Genomic DNA, 9849 nt, shown 5'->3' on the forward strand with positions numbered 1-9849 from the left:
GTTCACAGCTATTAATGTTGTCTGTCCTCAGTCGGTGTAAATCGTGCTTTCTATGCTGATGGGAATGTAGACACAGTATAAAAGGTAAGATTAAAGAAAGGAACTACAAAGAGCTTGTTTCATGTAGTTGCAAATGTTTTATTCATCTCACATTGAACTGCTGCACCATCCAACACTTTGTCTGAAATCTTTAAATCATTGTGTTTTCTTCTTTTTCCTAAAGTGCTGCTATCAGAGGACATAAAGGTTACATTCTAGTTCGCACTGGCCAAACCCATGTCAGACTTTCTCCAACATTGATCGTCACGACAATATCATTACACACTAGCAGCTAGGACAGTAAAAACTTTGATTCTTCTGTCTTGTGAGCTCATGTCCGGCCATAGTGAGATACTTTTAACCAGAGGATAGAAAATACATGAAAAGTGGCTCCCAGATGTGCACATATGTGGCCATCTGGGAGCAGTAGTCCAACCAGTAGTCCAACCAAGAGTTAAAGTAGCTCTATGAAGATTTTACTAGAGATCTGAACAAAGATTTAAAAATACAAATAATTCAATCAACCTCATCAAGAGAACTTAGAGAAAATAAGAAAGTGGCTATAGACAGAAAGAGAAGCAGGGTTTATCTGTACTTGTAGTCAGTGTTGACAGTGTTAGCCAGCAGCCAGAGGAAGCCCCCCACCCACCCACAAAAATTCCACAACAAGCAAAGACACTTCAGTCGGAGTCAGGACAAGCTGGACCCTAGCTGGAATGCTCAGTCACAGTGTTTCTTGTTTATTGGAATGCTAGCTGTGCTTCTGCCTGTTCTTTGTCACATATACTAAGCTGAGGGTCATCCTAACCTACAGTTAAGCTGGCAATTATTCATACGCCTTCCCTGTTTTTATGTATTGTGAAACAATGTCTATCCTTTATGTTTATCTGCAAAAATATATAAGTAATGGTGGTACAATAGGTATAAACACTTTTTTAGTTTTATTGACATCGATAATTATCCTCAAATTTTAAGGCAAAATACAAAAATTCTTATAAACGTCACAACTTCAAAACATTTTAGTTTTGATTAAATATCTAAATTTCCTGCACCATGATTCTAAAATCACATGTTGCCAATATATCAAATGTTACTGTGATAAAGACTGAGGAGCTCAGTGTTGACTTGAGGTCAAGATTTTGCTAGCCCCCATGACGCTACGTGGATTCTCTTTTATAATTATTTATTTATGTGTTGTGTTATGTTGGTCTGTTTTTGGTTGTCTGTGTTTGTTTTGAAAATGTGGATGAATGACTTATTTACTGCAGACCAAATATTCCTGTGAACTAAAGTAAGTAACCTGAACCTTGTGACTGCCCATAAAGAGGTTCAAAGCTAAAACACGGCTGCAAAACGATTCCAAGTTCACAAGGCTACTGTACAATCCATCATGGGAAGCTCAAGAACACTCAGACACTTTGAAAGTTCCAGGTTGGAAGTTCAAAGTGTCCCCAGTCTTGGCATGGAAGTCATTAGCAATCCAATAACCACTTCCAAGGCCATCCTGAAGAATCTGTCACTAGTGGATACAAATTTCAAGGGCTACACTTCAGTGAACTCTTCATTATGTTTGTGCTCAAGCCCATGCTTCTGAAAGCACATTTGGCATTTAGAAAACAGCGCTTGGAGAAGGGAGAAGCTTTCTGGTTATTTATTTTGTGGTCTTAGGAAACAAAACTTGAGCTTTCTGGACACATGGGCACAGCCTTTGTATGGAGGACAAAAGCAAGGAAGCATGATGGTGGGAACTGTGGTCAAGGTCGAATGGATCATGATCATGACCCTTGAAGAAAGTGCAAGATATTCAACCTCTAATCTGGGTTTATGCCGTAACTTCACAGCAGTAAATTCACCAATAATCGTGTGAAGGTTTAGAAGTGGGCATTTCAAAGTCCCGACCTCAGCGCCAATGAAAAGTTGCTGAAGGAGCTGAAATTCAAGGCCTTCAACCTAACTCAGCTGGAGGTCTACGGCAAGAAGGAGTGGTTTAGGATACAGGAAGTTAAATGCAGGATCATGGTTATGAACTACAATAACAAAGTAGAAGATGCAATTAAGCAAAAAGAATATTCTATTGATTGCTATGACGAGTATGTGTAATTATAAACACTGACATTTTGCATTATTCTTAACTGTCCATGTTAAAAGTTAAAAAGCATTAAATCGTACTATTCTACTATTATGTATTTGAGCCCTTTGGCAAATTAATTAGGTAAATGACAGACACTGCTTCACAAAAAACAAACAAGCAGGGTATGAATAACTGCGGGCTTAGCTGTATATTCTGCCACTCGCATCTCGCTTCTGTGAAATACTACTTTTTATGTTTGTTTATTGTACTTTAAAACATTAGACATGACCATATCTTGGCCCGAGACAGTTTTAATCCCAAGGATTTCACTTCCTCCTTAGGTAAACGTTAAAACAAATGCTTGTGTTGTGCGTCACTTTCAAATCCCACACATCTGCATCCAGATTTACTCATGTATTTACTACTAATTCCACATCCCCACGGATAAATCATTAAACACGAATGAGAAGAATCTCTGGCACCGCCTCTCAGTGGCTCTTGGTGACGCTGATTCATTGGCCACAGGTTTTTATATCACAATACGATGACTTAAGAGACTATTGTGAAATGATGAGTGTATTTTTATTGCATGACAAATATTCTGACGTGACTTTTTATACTCTTTTATCAAATTTAGTCCTTTAAGTTTAACAGGAATTAGTAATAACGTTTTTAAAAGAATCTTAAAAAAATAAACTCTATGCTCAGTGAATCTACTGATGGTAAAGTAGTCAGTTTTTACTGCTCACCCGCTACTATTGACTTGTGATAGCATCTGATTTGCTCATTTCCTGTGGGCAGACAAGTGATCGCGCCACATCCTAGAATTTTAGCTATGTTATCAGTATTTTAACAGCAGAGTAATGAAAATAAGACTCACATAATTTAACTGTAACTTGGGCGGTGCTTCCTTTTTAAAGGATCATTCCGAGTCTTACTTTCCATCCTTCGTAAAAGCTTTAATGACACCGTACTCGCCAAGTTGATAGCTGACACTGGGAATGTGGTGATACTGTTAGCAAAAACACGAGTGACATGAAACATGATCGCATAGGTTCAAAAACTAACCATCCGGTTAGACAACCGTATCTAAAAAGAAAGCAAGGGCCCAAGCTGATGATTGCCAATCACTGATTATCATCTAACTTTGAGTTTAACTTTGACCTCCCGTACTTACCTTCTCACTTACTGAGAACAACATCATGACAGAAAAAATAAGACTTCAGTTACATAAAGCAGATTTATCCTTTAAACCTTTGGGAGATGCTCGTGCCAGCTTATTGTAAACTCCGGCTAGATGACTTTGTTTTAGCGACGCCGCAGTCCCGTAAATCAGCTCCCTAACCATATGTTGGCAAGTGGAAATTAAAAAAAAAAAACAAGATAAACAGTAAACAATGCATCTCCTCCCCCTCCTCTCCTCTACCTCTAGTTTCTCATGTTTTTCTTGCTCAGGCTTTATTTGTGTGGTTGCTGAGTGAAAGCCACCACAGTGGCAAAGAGGCCCAGAATAGCCGAGGGTGGGGAAGGCCAGTGGACTTGCATGTGGGCTGCTGAGCTGTGTGCTCTGTAGTGTCTCTAAACCATCCGCTGGCCTGTGGAATGGAGGCTGCTTCCTCATGCATGCCAGTGGTCAGAGCCGGGCCTACACACCCTCAACTATTTCTGTCCTCTTCTCTTACTCTTTTTTCACAGACTTACCTCCTCTTTCTTTTCTTCCTTTTCTGCCTTTAAGGCTTTTAAAATATGTGAAAATGCACTGGAAGCATGCACGAGGATGAAAGGTAGGAGGAAAATAGAGTCCGAGGGGGAAAATAACTAGATTGACTTTGCCCTCTACCCTAATTTCCACTTGATTTTGTGTCAGCCTGAACAGAAATAAATATAAATTTTCCTGTTCCTATTTTATAATTTATTATGAGCTAAATAACTTTCTGCCAAAGTTAGTTGGCTCATTTATTCCACATACTCTCCGTTTTCAACCAGTCCCATCTTATTTTTGGCAGCTGTGCTGTAATATAACACCAGTGACACAGGAATATTTATCTATTTTTTCCTCCTCCTGCTGTAAAATGCTCAGGAGAGGGAAACATTTAAATTTAAATGGAAGAAAAATATAGTCACCGAGTTAAATGCGCAATGCTATTTCTAGATGTTAAAGAAACAGTAAGTGCTGCGAGGAAAAAGGATAAACACACCCCGTAGTGCCGTTAATCACAGCGTCGGTCATCAGCGTTAACGATAACACCGACATTCCTGGGGCGTTACTGCAGCTGATCACACAGTGATGTGGAGCTGATTAAGTCTAATTCAGTGACTAATGAATGTTTAGCTACCTCAGGGCAGCAAGAGAGAAATGCAAACCATTCCTTTTTGTTTGGTATCCGAATGTGTCGGCAAAGTGCGCCTCTGGGAAATATAAATTCTAAACAATGTAATGGCAGGCTGCTGGGGAATTTTTCATGCGTACAGAGAGAGGCATTGTTTCAGGGAGGCCTTAAGTTAACATTTGTTACTCTCAGGCTTTCTTTGCAGGCCTAAATGTGCACCGTTCAGCGACACAAAAGACCATACGAGTGAAATATTGCCTGTTTGCTTAGATGCATTCCAGACACCTGGTGAAGCAGAAACGCACACACATACTCGACACACAAGAACGTGTCGACTGAAAACCTGTACAGAACTTAAATTGCTGCTATATCTCCCACTCAAACACTCTCACTCCCTCTGTCATCCTCTTTATTCACAAATGTATGCACAGGCTTACTGTATTTTACTGGTCTGGAGGCACGCCAGCCGGGCCCACCGTATTTCTAAAAGAGTGCATTACAGGCATGACAGACGGACCGTAGAGGCCCACTCATTGTGGGTTAGTAACCTGAATTGCCCCTGTTGTCAAACCCAACACATTTCAACCAAGAAATGAAAAGAAATCCTGTCAGAGAATAACTGAATGTCAGGCACCAATGCCATGCCCTCACATCTCACACAAACACTGCTTTTATATTTTCATATATAAATGTGTAACTTTGAGAATGCTTTTTTTTTTTTTTTCATTCTTTTCTGCAAGAAACACACAAAGACAAAAAACAACCAACTGTTAACTCACATACTTGTGCACATAAGAATGTCCTTGGAGTAGGATCCTTTGAAGGCCAAGTGAGGTCAAGACTGAAATACAGGCTGATCATATAATACAGCGAAATAGTAATAACAAAAACATGTGCAATAAAATATTCTCTGTTCTCTAGAAAACTGGGGTGGGCACTGAACAGAGTCTAAAGTGACAGCCATGCAAAAAATGTAGTCTTATTGCAGTGCTCTGGGAAGAGTCAAAGGAGGAGTTTTTGGGAAACCAATATCACAGAGACTTCTGGGATTAGCTGTCAGCTCTGTGTGCTGCTGTACAAATGAAAACTGTCTTCCCAGAAAGTCATAAGCTTGCAGCAAAAGCAGAGACTTTTCACAGGTAGCAGAACAAAAAGAGAAACATACGACACTGAGTTGAACCCAATCGTAGAACATAGTTTTATCCCTTATAGTCCTTTTGCCAAGAACTCATCCATAATCGCCTCACCAGTATCCTTAATCCACACTTCTTTAATGTGGGGAGAAGAGGCTGCCAAAGAAAAAAAGACCAAAGGACTGTGAGATTCTTCTTGTTTAGAGGGAAGCTGAATATTCAGAGACCAGCTGGGAGATCTTTTATGGTAGATAGGGCCTTACAACCAATGTAAAAGAGAATCTTCAACAAACATTGGAAAAGCCTTCACTTGCCTTAAAAACTGAGGATGACACAAAATAAAGTCATCGAGCTGTTTGATAGATTCAGATTTAACTGAGAGTGAGCATTTATTATGTATTTAATCACCACTTTGCATTTATTTATTAATGATTTTAACCTCTGGCTCTCTTCCACAGCATGTCTTTGTTGTGTCTTCCGCTCCTCACACCCAACCGGTCGCGACAGATGATTGCCCCTCATTGAGTCTGGTTCTGCAGGAGGTTTCTTCCTGTTAAAGTTTAGCTTTTCGTTCCCACTGTCACCAAAGCACTTTCTTATAGGGGGTTACATGAATGTTGGGGCTCTCTGCTTTCTTTGTATTATTGTAAGGTCTTTAACTGACAATATAAAACACCTTAAGGCCGCTCTTTTTGTGATTTGGCGCTATATAGATAAAAATGAATTGATTCTAAAAAAATGATATTTTCAGAAAGATGTTGGATGTGAGCAACATACAAGGCAACATTTATTTGTTTGAGCTTCAGAATCTTTCCAACATGCTCTCCAAAAATATGTTTAAATCAATATTTTATTTTCTAAATAGCATTGAGGTCTTTTTTTGGATTGTTTTTGGACAATTTTTGTTTAAATGGGCCAAACATTTTGAATGACTCATAGTCACAAAAAGATTTCCATTTATAGCGACGTACAGAGCCGCCAAAATTGATTTTCACTGAGAGAAACACATGGTCAGTTCAGACACTTCTGTATATCAGTGGCCGTAGATTTGGATTTGATGACAAGCCCTGGCTCCAGAAACTTGGTGATAACCAAGCACAGATGGGGCAGGTCAGATATGTCTTCCCACATGATTCAGCCCTGATATTGGGATGGCGGGGACCAACACTGACCTTGCACCCCCCCCCATGTCAAATACATACCACATGGGAGAAGTGTAGATATCCGTTTGATCAGCCCTGTGGGGGGATTTGATTCCCAGATGGGGATGGGGTGTTTCTCTGTCTTCAGCCTTTGTATGACCCAGCTACCATGGGCAGAAGAAAGCTGTTGGCTTGGACTTGAGCCTGACTCTCATCCTTTTAGAGTTTGGTTTTCCATGACTGATCTGACTTGTAAGGTTAGGAAGGTGCTGCAGTGGAACAAAGCAGGATGAAAAATCCCTGCTAATCATAGCAGAAGAACATAAAGAGTGGCTGAGCAATGGTAACAGATGCATGTGAAAATAAATGTTTCTCTCTGCCCTGGCTGAATAAAAGGTTACTTCATCATCATCCATTGTTTTGCAATAAACTGTAATAGATACAAAGTCACTGTCTGTCCGGAGACAGAAGACTGGAGTCTGATTTGATAAAAGAAATCCCAGACTGTACTGTATGCAGCTATCTCTAATATCACTATAATTTATTGCCTTCTAAATCAAAGCAACATTGTATAGGGCAAATGCTGTAGTACAGTATATTGCATAAGCCTTACCGATAAGCCTCACTCATCTATCATGTCTACCTCAAAAGCTCTTTAACAGAACAAAAGTCTTTACTTCTCCAGTAGCTTTCAGCCTAATTAGTCTTTAAGGTGTTCATGCCAAAAATCCTGTAAACTACTATTACAGTTTGAAGTGATTATGAGTCGTTTTAATGTGTGAGTCGCTCAAAGGTGGGAAAAGTACCAAAGAGGAAAAAGAAGTGCAATTTATCACCAAAGACAAACTTAGTAGTAAGTAAATAAGTCAGTAAGTGCTTTACATGACTAAGGCCAGGATTATACATCAAAGGCACGTCATAGTTCCCGTTGAATGAGGATATATGCATAACTGTTGTGAAACAATCTGCTCATCACCCATTGATTTGTAGCTGATGGCTGTTCATTGGTGGACAGTCCAGACAGCAGTTTCCTTTATAAGGCTTTGATCCTACAGCAACACTGGGAACCTCGGATTGCCAGGGACAAAGGTGTATTCTCTGACCGGTTAACCGACTGCAGGAGGTTACAAGCTGTTGCTGGGTGTAACTGGTCAGAACACTGACTTGTCTGCAAACACTTGCTAACTGACTGCTAAGCAGTACTGAAAGCTAAAAAAATCCAAGGAATTTGATATCAAAGTAAAATTGTCCCTTACCATGAATCCAAAAATTTGCAACTTTTATTTTGAAGGCAAATGGTCTCTATTTTCAGTTTATGTTATACTCTTTTTAGTTTCACTACAGCTGTAGTAGCTGGCAACAAACTATAGGCAACTGCAGAAATCTACCAGTGACCAAAGCAATCGCAACTAGTTTCACTTACCAATAGCCAGCAACCACTCGCCAACCAGTTGGGGAATATATATTTTTCTCTAGTGACCAGTGATCACTAGCAGGACGCTGACTGGTCTCTAGGCCTGTAAAACTAGAGCTTTAGCAATACATTTCACACCACCAGTAACCTCAAGCAACAACTTGCAAGCAGTCAAGTAACACTTGTTTTTACCTAAATACCGGTCGTTGTCAGGTGGTTACCAAGCAGTCTCTAGGCCTGTATGGCTGGGGGCTAACCATCTGCTATCCTTCACTCTCATTGGCAGTTGTTTCAATCACTTGCTTCAAAGTTGAGAAAAACTGGGGACTCACCAACTTTATATCACCACTAATTCGCCCACTTTCACTTGAAGTCACTGAATGTCACTGCCACGTCTCTGCTAGTTGGTTCCATCAGGTTTGTTGCATTTTAAGGCCCAATGAGTGTTTTTATCTGGTGCTTGTTACTATGTTGCAACAACCCTTATCTTTTCCAACTTTTCTCCTCTGACATTATTCCAAAAGGTAAACTATTTTCAGCTGAGAGTCACGTGGTTTAAAGAGGGAAAAGAAATCTGCTCTGATGGCAAGTTTACTGAGGACTGTCAACCTCTAACCTCATCTGATTTGTTTTGAAAACAGATGCTACCAGCACAAAACTGCTGTTATAGTCAGATGTAGCAGCTAAATGCTAATGTTTCAGTGCTAACAGGCAGATCTTTAGCACATTAGCCAAAGTACACAGCAGAAAATCTTCTTTTTTTTTGGATACCAAAGTTTAATCTTGATTAGTTCAGTTATATCAACCCTTCAAAAGAATCAAACAATTCAGTTATTATTAGCAGCTTTTCACTGAAATATGCTGTCCTGCTATGATCATTGCTAAATTACAGCAACATAAGGTCCTTTATTTCATTACTACAAGAACCGACTTTATGTTTAGGTATTCTTCTGGCTCTGAGCACTCAGATCATTCCAGGACATTCATTAACTAAACCTTTAATCGAGAATATTGGATGCTTACAGGCAACATTAGATCATAATTAGATCAGTCAAATGGGTCAGAAACTACTGATTTGTTAACTGGAAAGATGCAATTGTGAGTTAATTATCAGCGCACCTTCCAATCAGAGTCCTCTTTGATGGTCTCAGTTGATACCACACACGTTCCTGTATCCAAATGATCAAATGCCCTTCCAGCTCTTTTCTGGCCTCTGTGTCACGGCTGTTGGCACACACTCAGTTTGACTGCACACGCTCGGTGTCTCAAACCTTCTGCACACGCTCACTGGCTCTGAATACAATAAAGGCTGAGGTATCCCTGGCATTTGTGCAGCCCCCACATCAGCTCCCTCTCTGCCTCCTTTTGACACATACTAGAGTTTCTGAGGCGCGAGCCGTTATTACAGGCCTCCAGACAATCCTTTCTGAGCTAATTTCTGTCTTTAAGCTGAGAAACGCAGAGTATGATACTCTGTGCGGCATGTATTGTTACATAAAGTAAAGGGACACCTAAATAGAGGTGGAGTGGAATGTCAGTCAGAGGGATTCATTTGGTGTTTAGGTGTCAAGTTGAAATACCTGCGGTGTTCCTGCCTTCTGGCAACAGGTTTGGGCAGGCAGCCGCATCTATCACCAGACTCAGCGCTTAAACTACAGAGTCGACGTTACCTAAGAGTTACAGCAGGTAGCATTTCAGAAACACAGTTTGAACATAGACA

This window comes from Mchenga conophoros, linkage group LG13 (assembly GCF_057382185.1).
Source record: "Mchenga conophoros isolate Kocher_MC1m ecotype Shallow Benthic linkage group LG13, M_conophoros_male_GT1.1, whole genome shotgun sequence".
Lineage (NCBI taxonomy): Eukaryota > Metazoa > Chordata > Actinopteri > Cichliformes > Cichlidae > Mchenga > Mchenga conophoros.